Source organism: Eschrichtius robustus, chromosome 21 (genome assembly GCF_028021215.1).
Source record: "Eschrichtius robustus isolate mEscRob2 chromosome 21, mEscRob2.pri, whole genome shotgun sequence".
NCBI classification, from domain to species: Eukaryota; Metazoa; Chordata; class Mammalia; order Artiodactyla; family Eschrichtiidae; genus Eschrichtius; species Eschrichtius robustus.
This window is the reverse complement of record NC_090844.1, coordinates 36,556,700-36,577,968: the sequence shown is the minus strand read 5'-3', so window position 1 is coordinate 36,577,968 and position 21,269 is coordinate 36,556,700.

Here is a 21,269-nt window from a genome sequence, read left to right as displayed (position 1 = left end):
GTTTCCATTTTAAAAGCTCTATCCATGCTGCACTGAAGATACCTAAATAACACTGTTTTTGACTGGCCTCTAGTCACTGCAGGCAGCCCTCTGGAAAGAAAAGGAGTTTTCTCTAAGAAAACACGGTGCTTCCATAGCATGGGTGGGAGCTCCTCCTGTCATGCTCTAGAGCTACAGGGAATCTTGACGTGAGTACTTGCCTCAAGCTAAGGCCTGAAAAGCCCTGCTGAAGCGAAAGTGCTTAGCAGTTTCCATTAGGTCGTATTCGCAGTTCTGCTCTACTTTAACGTTTCTTCACTTTTCCTGACACTAGGCACCCTCTTGTAGGCACCCTTTTTCTTGCAAATACAGTGAGTACCAGCAGTCTCCTTTCCCCTTCCAGGACACATCCAGACATAAAAGCCTTTCCCAGTAACTCTACGTATTCAGAGTGTAGGGCAACTCGCTGCACCCTTCCTTAAGAAGCTAGGTGGACTCAGCTCTTCAACAGCTCCAGGGATTCTGTTCTCGCACGTCCTACATGCCATGGAAGTCTGCCTCATTGTCCTCATTGGACCTACACTAAGAAACACAATCTGCTTCGCCGTCCTCTAGGAACTCTGACCCAAGGACCCCATACCTACAGGAGAAAGGAGGCTTGCATTCCTACTGCAACCAAAGCACAGTTTTTCCTGGTACACTGCAGGGCTTGAAAATAGGCTTAGGCCTGATAGCATACATAGAACTTTCCAAGAATGAGGGCGTTCGATACATGCAGAACACCCTGTGAAGAAAAGTTGATTCAGCAAGGGACAAGGGTGTAGCTAGAGTCTCTTTTGACTTGTTAGAAATCAGAAGGTGTTCGGCTGCATGTTCACTGGAAAAGAACACCGGAGATCACAAACCTTGCTTTCCCAGTTGAAAAGCTCTATCCACGCTGCACTGAAGATACCTAAATAACACTGTTTTTGACTGGCCTCTAGTCACTGCAGGCAGCCCTCTGGAAAGAAAAGGAGTTTTCTCTAAGGAAACACGGTGCTTCCATAGCATGGGTGGGAGCTCCTCCTGTCATGCTCTAGAGCTACAGGGAAACTTGACGTGAGTACTTGCCTCAAGCTAAGGCCTGAAAAGCCCTCCTGAAGCGAAAGCGCTTAGCAGTTTCCATTAGGTCGAATTCGCAGTTCTGCTCTACTTTAACGTTTCTTCACTTTTCCTGACACTAGGCACCCTCGTGTAGGCACCCTTTTTCTTGCAAATACAGTGAGTACCAGCAGTCTCCTTTGCCCTTCCAGGACACATCCAGACATAAAAGCCTTTCCCAGTAACTCTACGTATTCAGAGTGTAGGGCAACTCGCTGCACCCTTCCTTAAGAAGCTAGGTGGACTCAGCTCTTCAACAGCTCCAGGGATTCTGTTCTCGCACGTCCTACATGCCATGGAAGTCTGCCTCATTGCCCTCATTGGACCTACACTAAAATAAGCAATCTGCTTCGCCTTCCTTCTAGGAACTCTTACCCAAGGACACCATACCTACAGGTTAAAGAGGCTTGCATTCCTACTGGAACCAAAGCAAATATTTTCCTGTTACACTGCAGGACTTTAGAATAGGGTTAGGCCCGATAGCATACATAGAACGTTCCAAGGATGAGGGAGTTCGATACATGCAGAACACCCTGTGAAGAAAAGTTGATTCAGCAAGGGACAAGGGTGTAGCTAGAGTCTCTTTTGACTTGTTAGAAATCAGAAGGTGTTCGGCTGCATGTTCACTGGAAAAGAACACCTGAGAGCACAAACCTTGCGTTTCCATTTTAAAACCTCTATCCACGCTGCACTGAAGATACCTAAATAACACTGTTTTTGACTGGCCTCTAGTCACAGCAGGCAGCCCTCTGGAAAGAAAAGGAGTTTTCTCTAAGGAAACACGGTGCTTCCATAGCATGGGTGGGAGCTCCTCCTGTCATGCTCTAGAGCTACAGGGAAACTTGACGTGAGTACTTGCCTCAAGCTAAGGCCTGAAAAGCCCTGCTGAAGCGAAAGCGTGTAGCAGTTTCCATTAGGTCGTATTCGCAGTTCTGCTCTACTTTAACGTTTCTTCACTTTTCTAGACACTAGGCACCCTCGTGTAGGCACCCTTTTGCCTACAAATACAGTGAGTACCAGCAGGCTCCTCTGCCCTTCTAAGAAACATCCAGGCCTAGTAAGCCTTTCCCAGTCAGTCAATGTATTCAGAGGGGAGGGCAACACACTGCACTCTTCCTTGGTAAAGCTAGATGTCCTCAGCGCTCCAACAGCTCCAGGGATTCTGTTCTCTCACGTCCTACATGCCATGGAAGTCTGCCTCATTGCCCTCATTGGAGCTACACTAAAAAACGCAATCTGCTTCGCCTTCCTTCTAGAAACTCTTACCCAAGGACCCCATACCTACAGGATAAAGGAGGCTTGCATTTCTACTGGAACCAAAGCAAAGTTTTTCCTGTTACACTGCAGGACTTTACAATAGGGTTAGGCCCAATAGCATACATAGAACGTTCCAAGGATGAAGGAGTTCGATACATGCAGAACACCCTGTGAAGAAAGTTGATACAGCAAGGGACCAGGGTGTAGCTAGAGTCTCTTTTGACTTGTTAGAAATCAGAAGGTTTTCGGCTGCATGTTCACTGGAAAAGAACACCTGATGGCACAAACCTTGCGTTTCCATTTTAAAAGCTCTATCCATGCTGCACTGAAGATACCTAATTAACACTGTTTTTGACTGGCCTCTAGTCACTGCAGGCAGCCCTCTGGAAAGAAAAGGAGTTTTCTCTAAGAAAACACGGTGCTTCCATAGCATGGCTGGGAGCTCCTCCTGTCATTCTCTAGAGCTACAGGGAAACTTGACGTGAGTACTTGCCTCAAGCTAAGGCCTGAAAAGCCCTGCTGAAGCGAAAGTGCTTAACAGTTTCCATTAGGTCGTATTCGCAGTTCTGCTATACTTTAACGTTTCTTCACTTTTCTAGACACTAGGCACCCTCGTGTAGGCACCCTTTTTCTTGCAAATACAGTGAGTACCAGCAGTCTCCTTTTCCCTTCCAGGACACATCCAGACATAAAAGCCTTTCCCAGTAACTCTACGTATTCAGAGTGTAGGGCAACTCGCTGCACCCTTCCTTAAGAAGCTAGGGGACTCAGCTCTTCAACAGCTCCAGGGATTCTGTTCTCGCACGTCCTACATGCCATGGAAGTCTGCCTCATTGCCCTCATTGGACCTACACTAAGAAACACAATCTGCTTCGCCGTCCTCTAGGAACTCTGACCCAAGGACCCCATACCTACAGGAGAAAGGAGGCTTGCATTCCTACTGCAACCAAAGCACAGTTTTTCCTGGTACACTGCAGGGCTTGAAAATAGGCTTAGGCCTGATAGCATACATAGAACTTTCCAAGAATGAGGGCGTTTGATACATGCAGAACACCCTGTGAAGAAAAGTTGATTCAGCAAGGGACAAGGGTGTAGCTAGAGTCTCTTTTGACTTGTTAGAAATCAGAAGGTGTTCGGCTGCATGTTCACTGGAAAAGAACACCTGAGAGCACAAACCTTGCTTTCCCAGTTGAAAAGCTCTATCCACGCTGCACTGAAGATACCTAAATAACACTGTTTTTGACTGGCCACTAGTCACTGCAGGCAGCTCTCTGGAAAGAAAAGGAGTTTTCTCTAAGGAAACACGGTACTTCCATAGCATGGGTGGGAGCTCCTCCTGTCATGCTCTAGAGCTACAGGGAAACTTGACGTGAGTACTTGCCTCAAGCTAAGGCCTGAAAAGCCCTCCTGAAGCGAAAGCGCTTAGCAGTTTCCATTAGGTCGTATTCGCAGTTCTGCTCTACTTTAACGTTTCTTCACTTTTCCTGACACTAGGCACCCTCGTGTAGGCACCCTTTTTCTTGCAAATACAGTGAGTACCAGCAGTCTCCTTTGCCCTTCCAGGACACATCCAGACATAAAAGCCTTTCCCAGTAACTCTACGTATTCAGAGTGTAGGGCAATTCGCTGCACCCTTCCTTAAGAAGCTAGATGTCCTCAGCGCTCCAACAGCTCCAGGGATTCTGTTCTCTCACGTCCTACATGCCATGGAAGTCTGCCTCATTGCCCTCATTGGAGCTACACTAAAAAACGCAATCTGCTTCACCTTCCTTCTAGAAACTCTTACCCAAGGACCCCATACCTACAGGATAAAGGAGGCTTGCATTCCTACTGGAACCAAAGCAAAGTTTTTCCTGTTACACTGCAGGACTTTACAATAGGGTTAGGCCCGATAGCATACATAGAACGTTCCAAGGATGAAGGAGTTCGATACATGCAGAACACCCTGTGAAGAAAAGTTGATACAGCAAGGGACCAGGGTGTAGCTAGAGTCTCTTTTGACTTGTTAGAAATCAGAAGGTGTTCGGCTGCATGTTCACTGGAAAAGAACACCTGATGGCACAAACCTTGCGTTTCCATTTTAAAAGCTCTATCCATGCTGCACTGAAGATACCTAAATAACACTGTTTTTGACTGGCCTCTAGTCACTGCAGGCAGCCCTCTGGAAAGAAAAGGAGTTTTCTCTAAGAAAACACGGTGCTTCCATAGCATGGATCGGAGCTCCTCCTGTCATGCTCTAGAGCTACAGGGAATCTTGACGTGAGTACTTGCCTCAAGCTAAGGCCTGAAAAGCCCTGCTGAAGCGAAAGCGCTTAGCAGTTTCCATTAGGTCGTATTCGCAGTTCTGCTCTACTTTAACGTTTCTTCACTTTTCCTGACACTAGGCACCCTCGTGTAGGCACCCTTTTTCTTGCAAATACAGTGAGTACCAGCAGTCTCCTTTCCCCTTCCAGGACACATCCAGACATAAAAGCCTTTCCCAGTAACTCTACGTATTCAGAGTGTAGGGCAACTCGCTGCACCCTTCCTTAAGAAGCTAGGTGGACTCAGCTCTTCAACAGCTCCAGGGATTCTGTTCTCGCACGTCCTACATGCCATGGAAGTCTGCCTCATTGTCCTCATTGGACCTACACTAAGAAACACAATCTGCTTCGCCGTCCTCTAGGAACTCTGACCCAAGGACCCCATACCTACAGGAGAAAGGAGGCTTGCATTCCTACTGCAACCAAAGCACAGTTTTTCCTGGTACACTGCAGGGCTTGAAAATAGGCTTAGGCCTGATAGCATACATAGAACTTTCCAAGAATGAGGGCGTTCGATACATGCAGAACACCCTGTGAAGAAAAGTTGATTCAGCAAGGGATAAGGGTGTAGCTAGAGTCTCTTTTGACTTGTTAGAAATCAGAAGGTGTTCGGCTGCATGTTCACTGGAAAAGAACACCTGAGAGCACAAACCTTGCTTTCCCAGTTGAAAAGCTCTATCCACGCTGCACTGAAGATACCTAAATAACACTGTTTTTGACTGGCCTCTAGTCACTGCAGGCAGCCCTCTGGAAAGGAAAGGAGTTTTCTCTAAGGAAACACGGTGCTTCCATAGCATGGGTGGGAGCTCCTCTTGTCATGCTCTAGAGCTACAGGGAAACTTGACGTGAGTACTTGCCTCAAGCTAAGGCCTGAAAAGCCCTCCTGAAGCGAAATCGCTTAGCAGTTTCCATTAGGTCGTATTCGCAGTTCTGCTCTACTTTAACGTTTCTTCACTTTTCCTGACACTAGGCACCCTCGTGTAGGCACCCTTTTTCTTGCAAATACAGTGAGTACCAGCAGTCTCCTTTGCCCTTCCAGGACACATCCAGACATAAAAGCCTTTCCCAGTAACTCTACGTATTCAGAGTGTAGGGCAACTCGCTGCACCCTTCCTTAAGAAGCTAGGTGGACTCAGCTCTTCAACAGCTCCAGGGATTCTGTTCTCGCACGTCCTACATGCCATGGAAGTCTGCCTCATTGCCCTCATTGGACCTACACTAAAATAAGCAATCTGCTTCGCCTTCCTTCTAGGAACTCTTACCCAAGGACACCATACCTACAGGTTAAAGAGGCTTGCATTCCTACTGGAACCAAAGCAAATATTTTCCTGTTACACTGCAGGACTTTAGAATAGGGTTAGGCCCGATAGCATACATAGAACGTTCCAAGGATGAGGGAGTTCGATACATGCAGAACACCCTGTGAAGAAAAGTTGATTCAGCAAGGGACCAGGGTGTAGCTAGAGTCTCTTTTGACTTGTTAGAAATCAGAAGGTGTTCGGCTGCATGTTCACTGGAAAAGAACACCTGAGAGCACAAACCTTGCGTTTCCATTTTAAAACCTCTATCCACGCTGCACTGAAGATACCTAAATAACACTGTTTTTGACTGGCCTCTAGTCACAGCAGGCAGCCCTCTGGAAAGAAAAGGAGTTTTCTCTAAGGAAACACGGTGCTTCCATAGCATGGGTGGGAGCTCCTCCTGTCATGCTCTAGAGCTACAGGGAAACTTGACGTGAGTACTTGCCTCAAGCTAAGGCCTGAAAAGCCCTGCTGAAGCGAAAGCGTGTAGCAGTTTCCATTAGGTCGTATTCGCAGTTCTGCTCTACTTTAACGTTTCTTCACTTTTCTAGACACTAGGCACCCTCGTGTAGGCACCCTTTTGCCTACAAATACAGTGAGTACCAGCAGGCTCCTCTGCCCTTCTAAGAAACATCCAGGCCTAGTAAGCCTTTCCCAGTCAGTCAATGTATTCAGAGGGGAGGGCAACACACTGCACTCTTCCTTGGTAAAGCTAGATGTCCTCAGCGCTCCAACAGCTCCAGGGATTCTGTTCTCTCACGTCCTACATGCCATGGAAGTCTGCCTCATTGCCCTCATTGGAGCTACACTAAAAAACGCAATCTGCTTCGCCTTCCTTCTAGAAACTCTTACCCAAGGACCCCATACCTACAGGATAAAGGAGGCTTGCATTCCTACTGGAACCAAAGCAAAGTTTTTCCTGTTACACTGCAGGACTTTACAATAGGGTTAGGCCCGATAGCATACATAGAACGTTCCAAGGATGAAGGAGTTCGATACATGCAGAACACCCTGTGAAGAAAAGTTGATACAGCAAGGGACCAGGGTGTAGCTAGAGTCTCTTTTGACTTGTTAGAAATCAGAAGGTTTTCGGCTGCATGTTCACTGGAAAAGAACACCTGATGGCACAAACCTTGCATTTCCATTTTAAAAGCTCTATCCTTGCTGCACTGAAGATACCTAAATAACACTGTTTTTGACTGGCCTCTAGTCACTGCAGGCAGCCCTCTGGAAAGAAAAGGAGTTTTCTCTAAGAAAACACGGTGCTTCCATAGCATGGCTGGGAGCTCCTCCTGTCATTCCCTAGAGCTACAGGGAAACTTGACGTGAGTACTTGCCTCAAGCTAAGGCCTGAAAAGCCCTGCTGAAGCGAAAGTGCTTAACAGTTTCCATTAGGTCGTATTCGCAGTTCTGCTATACTTTAACGTTTCTTCACTTTTCTAGACACTAGGCACCCTCGTGTAGGCACCCTTTTTCTTGCAAATACAGTGAGTACCAGCAGTCTCCTTTTCCCTTCCAGGACACATCCAGACATAAAAGCCTTTCCCAGTAACTCTACGTATTCAGAGTGTAGGGCAACTCGCTGCACCCTTCCTTAAGAAGCTAGGTGGACTCAGCTCTTCAACAGCTCCAGGGATTCTGTTCTCGCACGTCCTACATGCCATGGAAGTCTGCCTCATTGCCCTCATTGGACCTACACTAAGAAACACAATCTGCTTCGCCGTCCTCTAGGAACTCTGACCCAAGGACCCCATACCTACAGGAGAAAGGAGGCTTGCATTCCTACTGCAACCAAAGCACAGTTTTTCCTGGTACACTGCAGGGCTTTAAAATAGGCTTAGGCCTGATAGCATACATAGAACTTTCCAAGAATGAGGGCGTTCGATACATGCAGAACACCCTGTGAAGAAAAGTTGATTCAGCAAGGGACAAGGGTGTAGCTAGAGTCTCTTTTGACTTGTTAGAAATCAGAAGGTGTTCGGCTGCATGTTCACTGGAAAAGAACACCTGAGAGCACAAACCTTGCTTTCCCAGTTGAAAAGCTCTATCCACGCTGCACTGAAGATACCTAAATAACACTGTTTTTGACTGGCCACTAGTCACTGCAGGCAGCTCTCTGGAAAGAAAAGGAGTTTTCTCTAAGGAAACACGGTACTTCCATAGCATGGGTGGGAGCTCCTCCTGTCATGCTCTAGAGCTACAGGGAAACTTGACGTGAGTACTTGCCTCAAGCTAAGGCCTGAAAAGCCCTCCTGAAGCGAAAGCGCTTAGCAGTTTCCATTAGGTCGTATTCGCAGTTCTGCTCTACTTTAACGTTTCTTCACTTTTCCTGACACTAGGCACCCTCGTGTAGGCACCCTTTTTCTTGCAAATACAGTGAGTACCAGCAGTCTCCTTTGCCCTTCCAGGACACATCCAGACATAAAAGCCTTTCCCAGTAACTCTACGTATTCAGAGTGTAGGGCAATTCGCTGCACCCTTCCTTAAGAAGCTAGATGTCCTCAGCGCTCCAACAGCTCCAGGGATTCTGTTCTCGCACGTCCTACATGCCATGGAAGTCTGCCTCATTGCCCTCATTGGAGCTACACTAAAAAACGCAATCTGCTTCGCCTTCCTTCTAGAAACTCTTACCCAAGGACCCCATACCTACAGGATAAAGGAGGCTTGCATTCCTACTGGAACCAAAGCAAAGTTTTTCCTGTTACACTGCAGGACTTTACAATAGGGTTAGGCCCGATAGCATACATAGAACGTTCCAAGGATGAAGGAGTTCGATACATGCAGAACACCCTGTGAAGAAAAGTTGATACAGCAAGGGACCAGGGTGTATCTAGAGTCTCTTTTGACTTGTTAGAAATCAGAAGGTTTTCGGCTGCATGTTCACTGGAAAAGAACACCTGATGGCACAAACCTTGCATTTCCATTTTAAAAGCTCTATCCTTGCTGCACTGAAGATACCTAAATAACACTGTTTTTGACTGGCCTCTAGTCACTGCAGGCAGCCCTCTGGAAAGAAAAGGAGTTTTCTCTAAGAAAACACGGTGCTTCCATAGCATGGGTGGGAGCTCCTCCTGTCATTCTCTAGAGCTACAGGGAAACTTGACGTGAGTACTTGCCTCAAGCTAAGGCCTGAAAAGCCCTGCTGAAGCAAAAGCGCGTAGCAGTTTCCATTAGGTCGTATTCGCAGTTCTGCTCTACTTTAACGTTTCTTCACTTTTCCTGACACTAGGCACCCTCGTGTAGGCACCCTTTTTCTTGCAAATACAGTGAGTACCAGCAGTCTCCTTTGCCCTTCCAGGACACATCCAGACATAAAAGCCTTTCCCAGTAACTCTACGTATTCAGAGTGTAGGGCAACTCGCTGCACCCTTCCTTAAGAAGCTAGGTGGACTCAGCTCTTCAACAGCTCCAGGGATTCTGTTCTCGCACGTCCTACATGCCATGGAAGTCTGCCTCATTGCCCTCATTGGACCTACACTAAGAAACACAATCTGCTTCGCCGTCCTCTAGGAACTCTGACCCAAGGACCCCATACCTACAGGAGAAAGGAGGCTTGCATTCCTACTGCAACCAAAGCACAGTTTTTCCTGGTACACTGCAGGGCTTGAAAATAGGCTTAGGCCTGATAGCATACATAGAACTTTCCAAGAATGAGGGCGTTCGATACATGCAGAACACCCTGTGAAGAAAAGTTGATTCAGCAAGGGACAAGTGTGTAGCTAGAGTCTCTTTTGACTTGTTAGAAATCAGAAGGTGTTCGGCTGCATGTTCACTGGAAAAGAACACCTGAGATCACAAACCTTGCTTTCCCAGTTGAAAAGTTCTATCCACGCTGCACTGAAGATACCTAAATAAGACTGTTTTTGACTGGCCTCTAGTCACTGCAGGCAGCCCTCTGGAAAGAAAAGGAGTTTTCTCTAAGGAAACACGGTGCTTCCATAGCATGGGTGGGAGCTCCTCCTGTCATGCTCTAGAGCTACAGGGAAACTTGACGTGAGTACTTGCCTCAAGCTAAGGCCTGAAAAGCCCTCCTGAAGCGAAAGCGCTTAGCAGTTTCCATTAGGTCGTATTCGCAGTTCTGCTCTACTTTAACGTTTCTTCACTTTTCCTGACACTAGGCACCCTCGTGTAGGCACCCTTTTTCTTGCAAATACAGTGAGTACCAGCAGTCTCCTTTGCCCTTCCAGGACACATCCAGACATAAAAGCCTTTCCCAGTAACTCTACGTATTCAGAGTGTAGGGCAACTCGCTGCACCCTTCCTTAAGAAGCTAGGTGGACTCAGATCTTCAACAGCTCCAGGGATTCTGTTCTCGCACGTCCTACATGCCATGGAAGTCTGCCTCATTGCCCTCATTGGACCTACACTAAAAAAAGCAATCTGCTTCGCCTTCCTTCTAGGAACTCTTACCCAAGGACACCATACCTACAGGTTAAAGAGGCTTGCATTCCTACTGGAACCAAAGCAAATATTTTCCTGTTACACTGCAGGACTTTAGAATAGGGTTAGGCCCGATAGCATACATAGAACGTTCCAAGGATGAGGGAGTTTGATACATGCAGAACACCCTGTGAAGAAAAGTTGATTCAGCAAGGGACAAGTGTGTAGCTAGAGTCTCTTTTGACTTGTTAGAAATCAGAAGGTGTTCGGCTGCATGTTCACTGGAAAAGAACACCTGAGAGCACAAACCTTGCGTTTCCATTTTAAAACCTCTATCCACGCTGCACTGAAGATACCTAAATAACACTGTTTTTGACTGGCCTCTAGTCACTGCAGGCAGCCCTCTGGAAAGAAAAGGAGTTTTCTCTAAGGAAACACGGTGCTTCAATAGCATGGGTGGGAGCTCCTCCTGTCATGCTCTAGAGCTACAGGGAAACTTGACGTGAGTACTTGCCTCAAGCTAAGGCCTGAAAAGCCCTGCTGAAGCGAAAGTGCTTAACAGTTTCCATTAGGTCGTATTCGCAGTTCTGCTATACTTTAACGTTTCTTCACTTTTCTAGACACTAGGCACCCTCGTGTAGGCACCCTTTTGCCTACAAATACAGTGAGTACCAGCAGGCTCCTCTGCCCTTCTAAGAAACATCCAGGCCTAGTAGCCTTTCCCAGTCAGTCAATGTATTCAGAGGGGAGGGCAACACACTGCACTCTTCCTTGGTAAAGCTAGATGTCCTCAGCGCTCCAAGAGCTCCAGGGATTCTGTTCTCTCACGTCCTACATGCCATGGAAGTCTGCCTCTTTGCCCTCATTGGAGCTACACTAAAAAACGCAATCTGCTTCGCCTTCCTTCTAGAAACTCTTACCCAAGGACCCCATACCTACAGGATAAAGGAAGCTTGCATTTCTACTGGAACCAAAGCAAAGTTTTTCCTGTTACACTGCAGGACTTTACAATAGGGTTAGGCCCGATAGCATACATAGAACGTTCCAAGGATGAAGGAGTTCGATACATGCAGAACACCCTGTGAAGAAAAGTTGATACAGCAAGGGACCAGGGTGTAGCTAGAGTCTCTTTTGACTTGTTAGAAATCAGAAGGTGTTCGGCTGCATGTTCATTGGAAAAGAACACCTGATGGCACAAACCTTGCGTTTCCATTTTAAAAGCTCTATCCATGCTGCATTGAAGATACCTAAATAACACTGTTTTTGACTGGCCTCTAGACACTGCAGGCAGCCCTCTGGAAAGAAAATGAGTTTTCTCTAAGAAAACACGGTGCTTCCATAGCATGGGTGGGAGCTCCTCCTGTCATGCTCTAGAGCTACAGGGAAACTTGACGTGAGTACTTGCCTCAAGCTAAGGCCTGAAAAGCCCTGCTGAAGCGAAAGCGCTTAGCAGTTTCCATTAGGTCGTATTCGCAGTTCTGCTCTGCTTTAACGTTTCTTCACTTTTCCTGACACTAGGCACCCTCGTGTAGGCACCCTTTTTCTTGCAAATACAGTGAGTACCAGCAGTCTCCTTTCCCCTTCCAGGACACATCCAGACATAAAAGCCTTTCCCAGTAACTCTACGTATTCAGAGTGTAGGGCAACTCGCTGCACCCTTCCTTAAGAAGCTAGGTGGACTCAGCTCTTCAACAGCTCCAGGGATTCTGTTCTCGCACGTCCTACATGCCATGGAAGTCTGCCTCATTGCCCTCATTGGACCTACACTAAGAAACACAATCTGCTTCGCCGTCCTCTAGGAACTCTGACCCAAGGACCCCATACCTACAGGAGAAAGGAGGCTTGCATTCCTACTGCAACCAAAGCACAGTTTTTCCTGGTACACTGCAGGGCTTGAAAATAGGCTTAGGCCTGATAGCATACATAGAACTTTCCAAGAATGAGGGCGTTCGATACATGCAGAACACCCTGTGAAGAAAAGTTGATTCAGCAAGGGACAAGGGTGTAGCTAGAGTCTCTTTTGACTTGTTAGAAATCAGAAGGTGTTCGGCTGCATGTTCACTGGAAAAGAACACCTAAGAGCACAAACCTTGCTTTCCCAGTTGAAAAGTTCTATCCACGCTGCACTGAAGATACCTAAATAACACTGTTTTTGACTGGCCTCTAGTCACTGCAGGCAGCCCTCTGGAAAGAAAAGGAGTTTTCTCTAAGGAAACACGGTGCTTCCATAGCATGGGTGGGAGCTCCTCCTGTCATGCTCTAGAGCTACAGGGAAACTTGACGTGAGTACTTGCCTCAAGCTAAGGCCTGAAAAGCCCTCCTGAAGCGAAAGCGCTTAGCAGTTTCCATTAGGTCGTATTCGCAGTTCTGCTCTACTTTAACGTTTCTTCACTTTTCCTGACACTAGGCACCCTCGTGTAGGCACCCTTTTTCTTGCAAATACAGTGAGTACCAGCAGTCTCCTTTGCCCTTCCAGGACACATCCAGACATAAAAGCCTTTCCCAGTAACTCTACGTATTCAGAGTGTAGGGCAACTCGCTGCACCCTTCCTTAAGAAGCTAGGTGGACTCAGATCTTCAACAGCTCCAGGGATTCTGTTCTCGCACGTCCTACATGCCATGGAAGTCTGCCTCATTGCCCTCATTGGACCTACACTAAAAAAAGCAATCTGCTTCGCCTTCCTTCTAGGAACTCTTACCCAAGGACACCATACCTACAGGTTAAAGAGGCTTGCATTCCTACTGGAACCAAAGCAAATATTTTCCTGTTACACTGCAGGACTTTAGAATAGGGTTAGGCCCGATAGCATACATAGAACGTTCCAAGGATGAGGGAGTTCGATACATGCAGAACACCCTGTGAAGAAAAGTTGATTCAGCAAGGGACAAGTGTGTAGCTAGAGTCTCTTTTGACTTGTTAGAAATCAGAAGGTGTTCGGCTGCATGTTCACTGGAAAAGAACACCTGAGAGCACAAACCTTGCGTTTCCATTTTAAAACCTCTATCCACGCTGCACTGAAGATACCTAAATAACACTGTTTTTGACTGGCCTCTAGTCACTGCAGGCAGCCCTCTGGAAAGAAAAGGAGTTTTCTCTAAGGAAACACGGTGCTTCCATAGCATGGGTGGGAGCTCCTCCTGTCATGCTCTAGAGCTACAGGGAAACTTGACGTGAGTACTTGCCTCAAGCTAAGGCCTGAAAAGCCCTGCTGAAGCGAAAGTGCTTAACAGTTTCCATTAGGTCGTATTCGCAGTTCTGCTATACTTTAACGTTTCTTTACTTTTCTAGACACTAGGCACCCTCGTGTAGGCACCCTTTTTCTTGCAAATACAGTGAGTACCAGCAGTCTCCTTTGCCCTTCCAGGACACATCCAGACATAAAAGCCTTTCCCAGTAACTCTACGTATTCAGAGTGTAGGGCAACTCGCTGCACCCTTCCTTAAGAAGCTAGGTGGACTCAGCTCTTCAACAGCTCCAGGGATTCTGTTCTCGCACGTCCTACATGCCATGGAAGTCTGCCTCATTGCCCTCATTGGACCTACACTAAGAAACACAATCTGCTTCGCCGTCCTCTAGGAACTCTGACCCAAGGACCCCATACCTACAGGAGAAAGGAGGCTTGCATTCCTACTGCAACCAAAGCACAGTTTTTCCTGGTACACTGTAGGGCTTGAAAATAGGCTTAGGCCTGATAGCATACATAGAACTTTCCAAGAATGAGGGCGTTCGATACATGCAGAACACCCTGTGAAGAAAAGTTGATTCAGCAAGGGACCAGGGTGTAGCTAGAGTCTCTTTTGACTTGTTAGAAATCAGAAGGTGTTCGGCTGCATGTTCACTGGAAAAGAACACCTGAGAGCACAAACCTTGCGTTTCCATTTTAAAACCTCTATCCACGCTGCACTGAAGATACCTAAATAACACTGTTTTTGACTGGCCTCTAGTCACTGCAGGCAGCCCTCTGGAAAGAAAAGGAGTTTTCTCTAAGGAAACACGGTGCTTCCATAGCATGGGTGGGAGCTCCTCCTGTCATGCTCTAGAGCTACAGGGAAACTTGACGTGAGTACTTGCCTCAAGCTAAGGCCTGAAAAGCCCTCCTGAAGCGAAAGCGCTTAGCAGCTTCCATTAGGTCGTATTCGCAGTTCTGCTCTACTTTAACGTTTCTTCACTTTTCCTGACACTAGGCACCCTCGTGTAGGCACCCTTTTTCTTGCAAATACAGTGAGTACCAGCAGTCTCCTTTGCCCTTCCAGGACACATCCAGACATAAAAGCCTTTCCCAGTAACTCTACGTATTCAGAGTGTAGGGCAACTCGCTGCACCCTTCCTTAAGAAGCTAGGTGGACTCAGCTCTTCAACAGCTCCAGGGATTCTGTTCTCGCACGTCCTACATGCCATGGAAGTCTGCCTCATTGCCCTCATTGGACCTACACTAAGAAACACAATCTGCTTCGCCGTCCTCTAGGCACTCTGACCCTAGGACCCCATACCTACAGGAGAAAGGAGGCTTGCATTCCTACTGCAACCAAAGCACAGTTTTTCCTGGTACACTGCAGGGCTTGAAAATAGGCTTAGGCCTGATAGCATACATAGAACTTTCCAAGAATGAGGGCGTTCGATACATGTAGAACACCCTATGAAGAAAAGTTGATTCAGCAAGGGACAAGGGTGTAGCTAGAGTCTCTTTTGACTTGTAAGAAATCAGAAGGGTTTTGGCTGCATGTTCACCGGAATAGAAGACCTGATGGCACAAGCCTTGCTTTCCCATTTTAAATCACTATCCATGCTAGCCTGAAGATCCCTAAATAACACTGTTTTTGACTGGCCTCTAGTCACTGTAGGGAGCCCTCTGGAAAGAAAAGGCGTTTTCTCTAAGGAAACACGGTGCTTCCATAGCATGTGGGGGAGCTCCTCCTGTCATGCTCTAGAGCTACAGGGAAACTTGACGTGAGTACTTGCCTCAAGCTAAGGCCTGAAAAGCCCTCCTGAAGCGAAAGCGCTTAGCAGTTTCCACTAGGTCGTATTCGCAGTTCTGCTCTACTTTAACGTTTCTTCACTTTTCCTGACACTAGGCACCCTCGTGTAGGCACCCTTTTTCTTGCAAATACAGTGAGTACCAGCAGTCTCCTTTGCCCTTCCAGGACACATCCAGACATAAAAGCCTTTCCCAGTAACTCTACGTATTCAGAGTGTAGGGCAACTCGCTGCACCCTTCCTTAAGAAGCTAGGTGGACTCAGCTCTTCAACAGCTCCAGGGATTCTGTTCTCGCACATCCTACATGCCATGGAAGTCTGCCTCATTGCCCTCATTGGACCTACACTAAAAAAAGCAATGTGCTTCGCCTTCCTTCTAGGAACTCTTACCCAAGGACACCATACCTACAGGTTAAAGAGGCTTGCATTCCTACTGGAACCAAAGCAAATATTTTCCTGTTACACTGCAGGACTTTAGAATAGGGTTAGGCCCGATAGCATACATAGAACGTTCCAAGGATGAGGGAGTTCGATACATGCAGAACACCCTGTGAAGAAAAGTTGATTCAGCAAGGGACAAGTGTGTAGCTAGAGTCTCTTTTGACTTGTTAGAAATCAGAAGGTGTTCGGCTGCATGTTCACTGGAAAAGAACACCTGAGAGCACAAACCTTGCGTTTCCATTTTAAAACCTCTATCCACGCTGCACTGAAGATACCTAAATAACACTGTTTTTGACTGGCCTCTAGTCACTGCAGGCAGCCCTCTGGAAAGAAAAGGAGTTTTCTCTAAGGAAACACGGTGCTTCCATAGCATGGGTGGGAGCTCCTCCTGTCATGCTCTAGAGCTACAGGGAAACTTGACGTGAGTACTTGCCTCAAGCTAAGGCCTGAAAAGCCCTGCTGAAGCGAAAGTGCTTAACAGTTTCCATTAGGTCGTATTCGCAGTTCTGCTATACTTTAACGTTTCTTTACTTTTCTAGACACTAGGCACCCTCGTGTAGGCACCCTTTTTCTTGCAAATACAGTGAGTACCAGCAGTCTCCTTTGCCCTTCCAGGACACATCCAGACATAAAAGCCTTTCCCAGTAACTCTACGTATTCAGAGTGTAGGGCAACTCGCTGCACCCTTCCTTAAGAAGCTAGGTGGACTCAGCTCTTCAACAGCTCCAGGGATTCTGTTCTCGCACGTCCTACATGCCATGGAAGTCTGCCTCATTGCCCTCATTGGACCTACACTAAGAAACACAATCTGCTTCGCCGTCCTCTAGGAACTCTGACCCAAGGACCCCATACCTACAGGAGAAAGGAGGCTTGCATTCCTACTGCAACCAAAGCACAGTTTTTCCTGGTACACTGCAGGGCTAGAAAATAGGCTTAGGCCTGATAGCATACATACAACTTTCCAAGAATGAGGGCGTTCGATACATGTAGAACACCCTGTGAAGAAAAGTTGATTCAGCAAGGGACAAGGGTGTAGCTAGAGTCTCTTTTGACTTGTTAGAAATCAGAAGGTGTTCGGCTGCATGTTCACTGGAAAAGAACACCTGAGAGCACAAACTTTGCTTTCCCAGTTGAAAAGCTCTATCCACGCTGCACTGGAGATACCTAAATAACACTGTTTTTGACTGGCCTCTAGTCACTGCAGGCAGCCCTCTGGAAAGAAAAGGAGTTTTCTCTAAGGAAACACGGTACTTCCATAGCATGGGTGGGAGCTCCTCCTGTCATGCTCTAGAGCTACAGGGAAACTTGACGTGAGTACTTGCCTCAAGCTAAGGCCTGAAAAGCCCTTCTGAAGCGAAAGCGCTTAGCAGTTTCCATTAGGTCGTATTCGCAGTTCTGCTCTACTTTAACGTTTCTTCACTTTTCCTGACACTAGGCACCCTCGTGTAGGCACCCTTTTTCTTGCAAATACAGTGAGTACCAGCATTCTCCTTTGCCCTTCCAGGACACATCCAGACATAAAAGCCTTTCCCAGTAACTCTACGTATTCAGAGTGTAGGGCAACTCGCTGCACCCTTCCTTAAGAAGCTAGATGTCCTCAGCGCTCCAACAGCTCCAGGGATTCTGTTCTCTCACGTCCTACATGCCATGGAAGTCTGCCTCATTGCCCTCATTGGAGCTACACTAAAAAACGCAATCTGCTTCACCTTCCTTCTAGAAACTCTTACCCAAGGACCCCATACCTACAGGATAAAGGAGGCTTGCATTCCTACTGGAACCAAAGCAAAGTTTTTCCTGTTACACTGCAGGACTTTACAATAGGGTTAGGCCCGATAGCATACATAGAACGTTCCAAGGATGAAGGAGTTCGATACATGCAGAACACCCTGTGAAGAAAAGTTGATACAGCAAGGGACCAGGGTGTAGCTAGAGTCTCTTTTCACTTGTTAGAAATCAGAAGGTGTTCGGCTGCATGTTCACTGGAAAAGAACACCTGATGGCACAAACCTTGCGTTTCCATTTTAAAAGCTCTATCCATGCTGCACTGAAGATACCTAAATAACACTGTTTTTGACTGGCCTCTAGTCACTGCAGGCAGCCCTCTGGAAAGAAAAGGAGTTTTCTCTAAGAAAACACGGTGCTTCCATAGCATGGGTGGGAGCTCCTCCTGTCATGCTCTAGAGCTACAGGGAATCTTGACGTGAGTACTTGCCTCAAGCTAAGGCCTGAAAAGCCCTGCTGAAGCGAAAGCGCTTAGCAGTTTCCATTAGGTCGTATTCGCAGTTCTGCTCTACTTTAACGTTTCTTCACTTTTCCTGACACTAGGCACCCTCTTGTAGGCACCCTTTTTCTTGCAAATACAGTGAGTACCAGCAGTCTCCTTTCCCCTTCCAGGACACATCCAGACATAAAAGCCTTTCCCAGTAACTCTACGTATTCAGAGTGTAGGGCAACTCGCTGCACCCTTCCTTAAGAAGCTAGGTGGACTCAGCTCTTCAACAGCTCCAGGGATTCTGTTCTCGCACGTCCTACATGCCATGGAAGTCTGCCTCATTGTCCTCATTGGACCTACACTAAGAAACACAATCTGCTTCGCCGTCCTCTAGGAACTCTGACCCAAGGACCCCATACCTACAGGAGAAAGGAGGCTTGCATTCCTACTGCAACCAAAGCACAGTTTTTCATGGTACACTGCAGGGCTTGAAAATAGGCTTAGGCCTGATAGCATACATAGAACTTTCCAAGAATGAGGGCGTTCGATACATGCAGAACACCCTGTGAAGAAAAGTTGATTCAGCAAGGGACAAGGGTGTAGCTAGAGTCTCTTTTGACTTGTTAGAAATCAGAAGGTGTTCGGCTGCATGTTCACTGGAAAAGAACACCTGAGAGCACAAACCTTGCTTTCCCAGTTGAAAAGCTCTATCCACGCTGCACTGAAGATACCTAAATAACACTGTTTTTGACTGGCCTCTAGTCACTGCAGGCAGCCCTCTGGAAAGGAAAGGAGTTTTCTCTAAGGAAACACGGTGCTTCCATAGCATGGGTGGGAGCTCCTCTTGTCATGCTCTAGAGCTACAGGGAAACTTGACGTGAGTACTTGCCTCAAGCTAAGGCCTGAAAAGCCCTCCTGAAGCGAAATCGCTTAGCAGTTTCCATTAGGTCGTATTCGCAGTTCTGCTCTACTTTAACGTTTCTTCACTTTTCCTGACACTAGGCACCCTCGTGTAGGCACCCTTTTTCTTGCAAATACAGTGAGTACCAGCAGTCTCCTTTGCCCTTCCAGGACACATCCAGACATAAAAGCCTTTCCCAGTAACTCTACGTATTCAGAGTGTAGGGCAACTCGCTGCACCCTTCCTTAAGAAGCTAGGTGGACTCAGCTCTTCAACAGCTCCAGGGATTCTGTTCTCGCACGTCCTACATGCCATGGAAGTCTGCCTCATTGCCCTCATTGGACCTACACTAAAATAAGCAATCTGCTTCGCCTTCCTTCTAGGAACTCTTACCCAAGGACACCATACCTACAGGTTAAAGAGGCTTGCATTCCTACTGGAACCAAAGCAAATATTTTCCTGTTACACTGCAGGACTTTAGAATAGGGTTAGGCCCGATAGCATACATAGAACGTTCCAAGGATGAGGGAGTTCGATACATGCAGAACACCCTGTGAAGAAAAGTTGATTCAGCAAGGGACCAGGGTGTAGCTAGAGTCTCTTTTCACTTGTTAGAAATCAGAAGGTGTTCGGCTGCATGTTCACTGGAAAAGAACACCTGATGGCACAAACCTTGCGTTTCCATTTTAAAAGCTCTATCCATGCTGCACTGAAGATACCTAAATAACACTGTTTTTGACTGGCCTCTAGTCACTGCAGGCAGCCCTCTGGAAAGAAAAGGAGTTTTCTCTAAGAAAACACGGTGCTTCCATAGCATGGGTGGGAGCTCCTCCTGTCATGCTCTAGAGCTACAGGGAATCTTGACGTGAGTACTTGCCTCAAGCTAAGGCCTGAAAAGCCCTGCTGAAGCGAAAGCGCTTAGCAGTTTCCATTAGGTCGTATTCGCAGTTCTGCTCTACTTTAACGTTTCTTCACTTTTCCTGACACTAGGCACCCTCTTGTAGGCACCCTTTTTCTTGCAAATACAGTGAGTACCAGCAGTCTCCTTTCCCCTTCCAGGACACATCCAGACATAAAAGCCTTTCCCAGTAACTCTACGTATTCAGAGTGTAGGGCAACTCGCTGCACCCTTCCTTAAGAAGCTAGGTGGACTCAGCTCTTCAACAGCTCCAGGGATTCTGTTCTCGCACGTCCTACATGCCATGGAAGTCTGCCTCATTGTCCTCATTGGACCTACACTAAGAAACACAATCTGCTTCGCCGTCCTCTAGGAACTCTGACCCAAGGACCCCATACCTACAGGAGAAAGGAGGCTTGCATTCCTACTGCAACCAAAGCACAGTTTTTCATGGTACACTGCAGGGCTTGAAAATAGGCTTAGGCCTGATAGCATACATAGAACTTTCCAAGAATGAGGGCGTTCGATACATGCAGAACACCCTGTGAAGAAAAGTTGATTCAGCAAGGGACAAGGGTGTAGCTAGAGTCTCTTTTGACTTGTTAGAAATCAGAAGGTGTTCGGCTGCATGTTCACTGGAAAAGAACACCTGAGAGCACAAACCTTGCTTTCCCAGTTGAAAAGCTCTATCCACGCTGCACTGAAGATACCTAAATAACACTGTTTTTGACTGGCCTCTAGTCACTGCAGGCAGCCCTCTGGAAAGGAAAGGAGTTTTCTCTAAGGAAACACGGTGCTTCCATAGCATGGGTGGGAGCTCCTCTTGTCATGCTCTAGAGCTACAGGGAAACTTGACGTGAGTACTTGCCTCAAGCTAAGGCCTGAAAAGCCCTCCTGAAGCGAAATCGCTTAGCAGTTTCCATTAGGTCGTATTCGCAGTTCTGCTCTACTTTAAAGTTTCTTCACTTTTCCTGACACTAGGCACCCTCGTGTAGGCACCCTTTTTCTTGCAAATACAGTGAGTACCAGCAGTCTCCTTTGCCCTTCCAGGACACATCCAGACATAAAAGCCTTTCCCAGTAACTCTACGTATTCAGAGTGTAGGGCAACTCGCTGCACCCTTCCTTAAGAAGCTAGGTGGACTCAGATCTTCAACAGCTCCAGGGATTCTGTTCTCGCACGTCCTACATGCCATGGAAGTCTGCCTCATTGCCCTCATTGGACCTACACTAAAATAAGCAATCTGCTTCGCCTTCCTTCTAGGAACTCTTACCCAAGGACACCATACCTACAGGTTAAAGAGGCTTGCATTCCTACTGGAACCAAAGCAAATATTTTCCTGTTACACTGCAGGACTTTAGAATAGGGTTAGGCCCGATAGCATACATAGAACGTTCCAAGGATGAGGGAGTTCGATACATGCAGAACACCCTGTGAAGAAAAGTTGATTCAGCAAGGGACCAGGGTGTAGCTAGAGTCTCT